General features: G+C 37.6%; 1 protein-coding gene across 2 annotated transcripts in view; it reads left to right on the top strand.

Moving 5' to 3' along the window:
- The first annotated feature begins 2,551 nt into the window (after positions 1-2,551).
- The window catches only part of LOC129718299 (carbonic anhydrase-related protein 10), a 196,184-nt gene continuing 188,902 nt past the window's right edge, over positions 2,552-9,833 (top strand). The window contains exon 1 of one of the 2 annotated variants that reach the window (XM_055668942.1): positions 2,552-2,929. The gene's annotated coding sequence lies outside the window, so the exon portion shown is untranslated. Of the gene's footprint in view, positions 3,222-9,833 lie in introns of both variants that reach the window. The other variant, XM_055668941.1, reaches the window with a different exon arrangement.

Below are 9,833 nucleotides of genomic sequence, written 5' to 3'. Positions count from 1 at the left end.
TTTTCGTAGTTCTCGCTTTTTTTGGTTTATCGTTTCACTCTATCATTTTACAAGTTTCAGCCTTTGTTTGTGTGTTTGTTTATTTATCACTGCTTCATATTTTAAAATCTATAATCTTTTCTTCGATTTTTAATTTTTTATTATTTTGCAGCTTATTTTAATGTTGGCTTTTCCTAATTTCCGTTAAAAGAAATAATAATGGAAATAAATTCATATCATATTGTAAGAGTTTCTTTCCATGCATTTACTCGCACTTTTTTAGAGTTATTTTTAAAATTTATTATTTCGTGCTGTTTATTACATGTCAGTGTACTATACGCTTTCTTTTATCTTCATGTATTTTCGTTTTTTTTATATTCGTTCCCCATATTTCAAGTCACTTTATCTTGAACACCAGCTCCATGACGAATTTATTCGTCTCTACCCTTGGCACACAACCGCGTAAGCTTCTATATTAGCTTGCCACGGATAAACTTTTATTCCACCTGTCTCGGAGGTGTGCTTTGTGTGTTATGCAAGACGCCCGGATCGCCTGTTGTATAAAGTGCCGCTGCCAAGCTGCGAAGATTGATGCGAGCTTATTCTTTTCTCGAACAAGTTAAGTCCAGCGAATTTGTTATCGTTTCTGCCCGTCTGTTCGTATGTATGCGAAAAAAGAGGCAGGAAACAAAGTCCACGCGTGTAGGTCAAGTTTTGATTGTGCCAGCCTGCCTACCGGATCCAATAGACAGATTGATTGGGGATGGCAGAAGAAGAGGCCGAAAGTTTGCTAATTCCGGGACAATTCCAAGAGCGGAAGCAACAGTCATTCTTGTTACGGATATCATCCCATAACAGTGCTGCCGAGCTCCTCCTAGAACTGAGAGGAAAACTTTGCCCATTGAGCCTACCAATTACATTCGATTGATCTTCGCACCGTACGAGAGCTCGAGATTCTAATGCGTCTCGGTGGGGATGAAGTTCGAGAGTCAAACTCTGGGACGGGCGGGCGGTGTGGATAGCCGTTTAATTTCCTCTGCCAATTGCGGCGTTGCCGGGGCCAAGTTGGGTCTAGCAATGGAAAAAGTTTGTCGGCCCAGCTAATCAACATTCTGATGATCATTCTCCGGAGAACGGAAAACAGCTTTTATTGGTTGACTAGCCCTTATTCGATGCTGCATTTGTGGTTTTTTTTTTCTGTTTTGGTTGTCTTTCTTGGGGAAAGTTTGAGCTTGAATGTTGGCAAATTAGGTGTGTAAAAATTCACTGGTTATGGTTTTCAACACGCGTGGACATATTTTTGTTAATTTTTATAGAGTGGGGATGGGATTAGAGTGGTAAAAAGTTTTCTTTAAATGTTCCTTAAGAATATTTAACTGTTATCAGCCAAACTTTAAAGAAGCAAGAGTCCATAACCGCTTTTTATGTTCAATTTCAATTTGGTTCCCGTAGCAGCAGCATGTAGTTACCTATTTCTTCTTGGATTTATTAGTTACGCGATGTTAGAGTAAGGCGTTGCAGTTTGTCCAGTCTGCTGATCAAAGTTTTTTTCTATTTCAACTCTACCAGTACACTCCACGAACCTAATTATATCGATTTGAAATCAAAACACATTATCTCTTTAATAGAAATATAATATTATATATTATTATTCCATTGTTTTCGGCGAAAAAACTAATAGATATTGATTGTAAAAACGGTATGGAATGGCGATAATGAAATGTATAATTTTGTTCTTCTCTAAGCAAAAAAATCGATTGAGCCAAGCCAAGTTCAACTAGCGGCACTGAAGCAACGAATTTTATCCCGGCCCGTCACGATGGAAAATTTATGAAAAGCAAAAATTTTCAATTTCCACGGTCATGGGTTCGAGACGAAGACCTTCGGTCTTCGGCAGCCAAACCAGAGCGCCTCCACAGAAGTTTCTCCACAAACTCTGCAAACGGATGGCGCCGAAATCCGTTCAAGTGCGGAGAAGTAAAAGCCGCCTCCTTCGCTCGACATATGTGCGCGCCTTCCGAGTCCCGGTAGGCCCAACCAACCGCGTGGCAGCCTCAGTAACGGTGGAGCGCCGGCGGACCACCGAGAGCCGGAAGCTGCGGTGTCACGCGATGGGAAGGCAGAAAAATAATAACAAATCCTTCGTTGGCCGGAAATTGGTGGGAGTCCCGAACGAATGCGGCACGATTCGGCCTGGGTGGGTGGTTGTGTTGCTCGGGTAAGAGAGACCAACCGTTTGTGTGAGAGAGTGAAAACTCAAAAAACATCGAACAAAACATCGCAGCTCTGTACTGCTGCAGAAGATGGCTTTCCAAAGCAGAATATCAGCCCCATTTTCTCTCCGTGCCAACTCGGAACGAGATTCTCTCACTACTCAGTGCCGCCTCTCGGGTGACATACGTCAAACTTCGGGCGGCCAACGGATTCCGATAGTAAACATTTTGCAACAAAACACGAACTTTCCGTCTTCGGGGCTCCCAGCTGCTGCTGCTCACCCCCGCGTGGGTTGTGTCGCCCCGCGGCCAGCTGCTCTCGCCGAGGGAAAATTGTTTTAGTTTATGCTTAGCTTCGCTTCGAACCGGACGCGACCGCGGGTTATCCTGGCGGAATTTCGACACCAGTACCAGTAGAACTGATCAGATCTTTTGGCCTCCCCCTCGGCCGCACCTTTGGGAAAGCTGCTTATCCGCGTGATCCGCGAACTCCTAAAAAACGCAGTGGTGAACTTTGAAGTGTTTTCCCTGTGGCATAAGTTGGGTAAATCGGGACAGCAGTTTGACTTCAAAAGCTTCCGTTTCGTTCAAACTCCGGGGGCCATCGGCGCGCGTGTTGGGTGAAGAGCAAAAAAAAAAAGACGTGATGTGTACATGATGGAGTTTTGATGAAGTGCTAGTGGGCTGCAAGCGGTTTTTTTTTTCGCTAGCGTCTCGTTACTTTTTCCACTCTTGCAGTAAGTTTGTTTGTTTTTTTTTTTGCTTGTTGTGTATGTCCTAGTGCCTCAATCATACATGTACGTGAGTTTCCAGCGTGGGTGGAAGAAATTTGTGCTCCACTGCAAGCTGCACGCGAGTGAGCGGGCGAAAAAGTTCTATGCAAAAATGAAATAAAACGAATCCGTGCTGCTGCTAACAGCTGTGGCCCTGGTGTGGCGGCGGTCCGTGTCCTGGCGGTGTGATCTAGTTCAAAGGACGACGGATATTTTCATTAGCGGCGAGGATGATGTAATTTTGCGGCGAGTCAAAGTGAGTTTTGATGGCTTAAGCTAATAAGATTCTGTTGCTCTGCGGCCGGGGATGAGATTGCATCGGCCCTCGATGCGAGGTTTTTTTTTAGACGTGAGGGGAAAGATCTCGTTAGGGCTTAAATTACTCGGCTGTTTCGAGTGTGTTTATTACGATTAGATGTTCGAGATAAATTGTTTTAATTTTAAATAATGTTTCCGGTGCCTTCTGGTTGTAATATGCTTTTTAACATGAAAGTTCTGCGATTGTTTGATATGCCTTAACAATAAGATATTTTATTATATTTATCATTACAGAATTATACAAATATTTATTTTCAAAAGTTTTATTCCGTCCTCATATTTTTATCAAACGAACATTGAGATGAACGGATTTTATGAAATCAATATCTTAAAAGCATTCAAGCGTGAAAACCAATTTGTCAATCAATTTTATTAAAAGTGAAGTGTGATAAGAGATTTAGACTTGTACAGATCTAGTGAAATAAAGTTTCACAGTGGTTTTTTGTCTCAAACAAACGTGGTTTATTGTGTATGTGTGCGAAATAAATAGCTCTAGAGGTTTTTCAAATCGTCGTATTCAAGATCATGTAGATTATTCTGCTTCTAGAGTACCCAATGATTTTTGTTCTTTTTTTCCGTAATGAATTTTAATAGTTGAAGAATTGAAAACTTGACTATACCCTACTATACTATATTTTTGAAATACAATGGTAAACACAAGTTTTGTTAAATAAAGAGTTTAAACTGAAAAAAAAATTAAAGAATAAACTTTTAGCCGTTTCTGTGAATTTCGTTGTTCTTAGCAAAGGTAACTTTTTCAAAGACTTGATTGAGTAAAATTTACAGGAATCGTTAAGAAGCTATAATCTTTTCAGGGTAACTTATTTTAGCTCAAGCCAATTTTTTACGATTTTTTCGATAGTGTTATTATACTTGTTCAGTTAGATGATATGCTAAGAATATTTCAGGGGCTAATGTAGGGTCACATTCAATAAAAAAGCTTTTCTACACATATTCTCTTACGTTAATCTACTTAGAGTCATTATATTTGTAAGTTTCTTGAATATTGTTCGTTAAAATGGCTCTAACTTCAAACGTGTATGTATACCTGCTGAGAAAATTTACTACAAGAAACAGACCTTGCATGTCTAAATAAATGTGAAAATAACATTTTGGAAGCATAAACATTTATCACAAGTAGTACAGGTTTAAACATGTTTTGATGTTTTCTCTCAAAAAACATGGCTGACATTATTAATTTTTAAGCTAAAATGTAAACTTTTGAACCGATCTTCCGTTTTTATTTGACACTAGCTTTCCATCTGCTTTAGTTCTCGAGAAATTGCATTGTAAGAGAATTGTTAATAAAATAAAGGTTTGCTGTTATTATTATAACTTCGGAAAATTCAAAATTATATATGAAATTCAAAAAAAAATATATGCAGTTTGTATTGAGTTCAGATTATTCGAATGGCATTTAACGAGCATTAAATTATTTCTACCACTGTATATCAGTTTATTAGTTGAAAATGCTGTTTTCGTCCATTGCTCTGCTAACTAATTTTTGAGCTAGTAGAACTGATTATTACGATGGTTGGTTGTAATTTCGGCTGAGCAGTCTTGAATAAGTAGAACGATCTGTTTTTCTACTGTCCGACGTTTCGTCACTGTACCACACACTTTTATGAACATCAATATTGTAGAATGTACCCCGAATCGCCCCAATTAATGTTGACGATAAGCTCTAAAAAGCATCCAGACAAGGAACGAACAAGAATTATGTCCCAGATAACTCAACCACAGCCAACTAGCTAAATTCTTACCAATTGTTAATAACTTTAAGAATTAAAACAGACACTAATCGCTAATAAATACCCACAGTTTCCCCTGAAGATGTCACTGATCAGTGACGAAACGTCGGACAGTAGAAAACCAGATCGCTCTACTTATTCAAGACTGCTCAGCCGAAATTACAACCAACCATCGTAAAATTTCCAACAGTCGAACTCTCATACAACGATCAGAATTGATTAATTTTCAAAAAAACGCTATATTGGAAAAGTTCATTGAAACTAACTTTCTATGAAAACACTTAATAGGTGTTTAATAATATCTATAGGTTTTTAATCATTTCCAGCAGAATAAGTTTAAGTTTCAAAACATAAGCTAATAGTACTTAGGTAAATAGAATAAAATTTAGTCAGATCTTCTATTAAAAATCGTCATAATTTTACGTGAGATTTGAATATAGCAAACAAGTTTTTCGAAATGGACTTACGTGAGCTGTAAAATTCAAATTCGTTTCTTCATTCATCTGACTACATCTGTCTACATGAGTAAAACTTAAACTACTAACTACTACAATTACATTTCAAGCGGAGAAGTTGAAAAGTTTTAGACGGTTTTTGAAAGCTTAACAGGATCAATGTTTCCAAGCAACAATTTGGCGGCAAACAGCGCTCTAGCTGAGCCCCGCCGACACTGTAGAGTTTCCATATCAAGTTGACGGCATCGATCCTCGTAGAGTAGTAAGTCTGTTGGGTTACTCCAACGAAGCAACCTTAGTGCCAATTTAATGAACCGCGATTGAGTTGCTTCGACTCTAATGGTTCAACAGTTTGATCGAATCGGTTTCCATAACGAAGCGCGTAGGAACGTAGAACAGCGATCGCAGTAGGGACCAGGATTTTTTTGGCAGCTCTAATGATGAATCCTAGATTTCTTATCGCTTTAGCAATAGTATTTGAGTAATGGTCTCTAAACAAAAAATATGTGTCTAAAAAAATCCAAGGTCTCTCACAACTCTAACTCTGCCGACCGGACATCCATCAATTTCGTAAACACATTTAATGGCAGATTTCTTCCTCGTAAAGTAATCTGTACGCCAATGACTAGTTGATTCCATACACACCTTTTCCTGAACATTTCTATTAGCCGTCGTAGATCAATGCAGTCTTCTACTGAATTGATGATGACGAAGATTTTGAGATCATCAGTATACGCAAGTTCACAATTTGGAGGTAAAAACAGACAGATATCGGTTAAACAAGATCGAGTACAGTAGAGGTTCCAAGTTGCTTCCCTGAGGCACTCGGGAACTGTTTGTGAAGCTGTAAGAGAGAGTCGATCCAAGTTTTATGTTCAATTTACGGTTGGCTAAACGGGACTCGAACCATCCAACGAAATGAGGAGTGGCACCCAAGTGCTCAATTTTAGCTAGCAATAATTCATGATCAACACGATCGAAGGCAGTCTTAAGATCTGCATAGATTGTATCGATTTTATTTCCGTCCTTTATAGCCTTGGTGCAGAGCGAAGAGAATTCAACAAGCTTTTTGAATTACCACTTAATTTAGATTCTAGTTTCGGAAAATCCAACGAAATGTATTAAATCTTGAATATGTATAAGTTTGTTATCAAAAGTAGGTTACTACAAGAACATTTCACGAGCATTTAATAATATTCACCAATTCCATAGCAGTTTGTCAGTTGGAAATGGCGCTCTCGTCCATTGTTCTGCTTACTGTTTTTTAAGCTGGCTGTACAGTATTTTCGAAAAAACAATATATCATTTGAGGGTGCACAATCTACACTGAAACTAACTTTTTATCGTTTCTAAAAAAATAAAAACAAAACAAAAATAATAAAGTTACGCATATGTGTGGTCCCCGTGGCTCTGTGGTTAGCTGATATCGGGTACGATTCCCGATCAGGACGAGAATTTTCTCGAGCTGGAAATTTTCTCGACTCAGCACTGGGGTACGGTGTATCGTTGTACTTATCACACACATGCAAAATGTGCCAAAAACAATTTCGATAACAAATTCTCTCAACTAATCTAGCTGATCGAGACCGCTATTAGCCCCACAGGTTAGCGTGCGATATTGTTTGTTTTATGCATATGTTGAGTACACAACTAAGTTCCCGCTGTTTGTCAAAAGATGGCGCCAGTAGTAAGTGCTGGTCGATTTTGACATATCTAAGACATGATGAACCAAGATGAGACGTGTGGTAAAAATGTGCGGTTTTGTGAAAATTATTTAAGCTTTGTGAAAATTAAGTTCATAGGCGCCAACTTTGGGGCCAGAGTACTTTTTGCTCCCCGTAAATTTTGTGAGGGGCAACGTATTATTTTGCCCCTATGAAGATGGCGCCTCTGTGCAAAACAAAACACAAGGGTTGTATGCAAAACCACGACCGCAAGGTTGACGTAGAACTACATTAGGTTGTTTGTTGCATTACTTGTATTGAATATGTTTAAAGTTTTGTGCAAAAGAGGAGTTGAAGTTCTACCGAAGTTTAGTTTGCACATACAACATATAACACAGGAATGAAACAAACACTATACATCGTAAGCAGGTTTTAACAGTCAACGTGCACACAGATCAAAATAACATTTTGCTTTTACTTCCAGCGCAAAATGAGAAAATATTAAATCTTTAATAATTTGTATGTTGTCCTCATAAGGACTATAATCGCATAATTGTAACATTTGACATTTTACGGATTTCGTGCTTTTTATTGAGAAATGCTTAAAATAGTATGTACTTTTTACATACGAAAAAATATACTTATGTTTGTGTGAAAAAAGTCGTGAAAAATACCATGTTGTTTTGTCACATAGCGTAAATAACCGCATAATTGTCACACTACTCAACTTTTTTAACTTTTTTTGTCAAAAAAGCTTCCATCAAAATCAACATCTGTATCCTTTGGAACTCGGAAGTTATTCTGGTCCGGTAACCAACCACCGGTGATCCGTTTCTGATGTTCAGCTCATGCTTGTTGAATACAAGAAAAACTTCATTTTCCTTGTGATATATTCCAAAAGTACCTTGAAAGTGACGGCATAAAAGTATCATTGCATGTAAGGTCAAAATATAAAAGTGTCATTTACTCGAACAACCAATTTTGCAAATGTTACAATTATGCGATTATGGGCAGTATTGTTGTTCAGTTTCGTATCGGATATAATGTTGATTGCATCTGTGTGCTACCTCGACAGAGGAGATTAAGTAATTTCTCTGAAACAAGTTGAAAGCTGTTTTCAAATTGTTCCATTATCGAAGGTTTCAATTAGTTATATGAAAACATTCAATGACCGTTTTTTTTTGAGGAAAGAATTTAAATTGAAAAATTTGAAGTTATGCATATATTATTTCAAATTCTAGAAAGTAAAAAAAAAACATATATATTTGAAAAAATTCTCATCAAAATTAAATTATTCATAGAGCTTTTAACGAGCACTGATTTATTTTTACTATCGCACAGCAGTTTGTTATTTGGAAATGCTGTTTTTGATCATTCTTCTGCTTATTATTTCTTAAGTAGCTTTGAAAAAAGAATAAATATTTATTCAAATATGTATAAATTTTATTGAAGTCAACCATATATGGGCATCTAGTTATATCCATAGGTGTCTGATCGGATCCAGAAGAAAAAGTTGAAATTTCTAAAAGAATTTTCAAGCTATGCAAATATTGGGTGAGGAACTATGTTCTTACTGTTTCAACGGATCAAACCATTTTTCGAAGGTTTCAAAGAAAGTAGAATTGCTGATCAGTCAGACATTTGCCATCAAATGGAACAAGTAATAATTGGACTGTGCAATTTCTAGGGAATATGTCGTGTGAGGTAGGACTTCCCATTTGACCGTTTCTATGTAAGCTTTAACGACTTTGGCAGTACGAGGCCGAGCGTTGTCATGCAGTTGAATCACTTTTACGAGCAGAGGCGTGTTGTTGCTGTTTTACGTCCAATCAGTCCCTTGATTTCATTTTCTGTGGGTTGCTGTAATGAATTCATTTTTCCCTTGCCACTAGGGCAGTTGTTCTTGAATTATTCTCAGTGTATGCAATCGCTTGCTAGAAAGCTTTCAATGTCGCAGTTAGCTGTTCTTGCGTTTGGCACTTTCATCGAGCAATTTCTTCAATGTAGTGGTTTCGAGAGTTTTTGGATTTCTATCATCGAATATCGAAATTATCGCCTTCAAAGTTACAGAACCAATCACGGCACGTTGTTTAACGTACAGCAGCATTTCCGTAAACGTTGTAAAACATACAAAAATGTCAAAAATAGAAAAAAATGAGTGTCACAGAACGGATAAACTTGAAAAAATTACATAAATGATAAAATACTAAAAATGGTAGAGAATCAATAATATGACAAATAATTACAAGTCTAATGCTACCGCTGCCGCTACCACTACCACTGTTGAGCAATTCCAAAAAAAAACGGGCAACCAATTCAATCGACCATTTTTCATTTGGCCGAATCAAATAAAGCTCAATTTTAAAAAATCTATTTCTTTAATAAAAACTACAGAAGATTACCTCAACAATATAACCGGTACGATCATGGAGAAATCGAAAATAAAAAGTTGATTTTTAAGGTGAAACCTCATTGAATCCAAAAATGGCCGACTTCGAGTCACCACTTCGAATTTTAAAAAGCACAAGACTCGGAATTACTCATTGCGTTCCCTATGAAAATTCTATTTTATGTTTGCTTCACCACAGCAAACATGGAACAGCATTTTCACAGGGAACGCATTAACTATTCCCGAATCTTGTGCTTTCGAAAATTCGAAATGGTGACTCGAAGTCGGCCA

Source organism: Wyeomyia smithii, chromosome 1, assembly GCF_029784165.1.
Source record: "Wyeomyia smithii strain HCP4-BCI-WySm-NY-G18 chromosome 1, ASM2978416v1, whole genome shotgun sequence".
Taxonomy (NCBI): domain Eukaryota; kingdom Metazoa; phylum Arthropoda; class Insecta; order Diptera; family Culicidae; genus Wyeomyia; species Wyeomyia smithii.
This window is presented reverse-complemented; position numbering and strand designations above follow the sequence as displayed.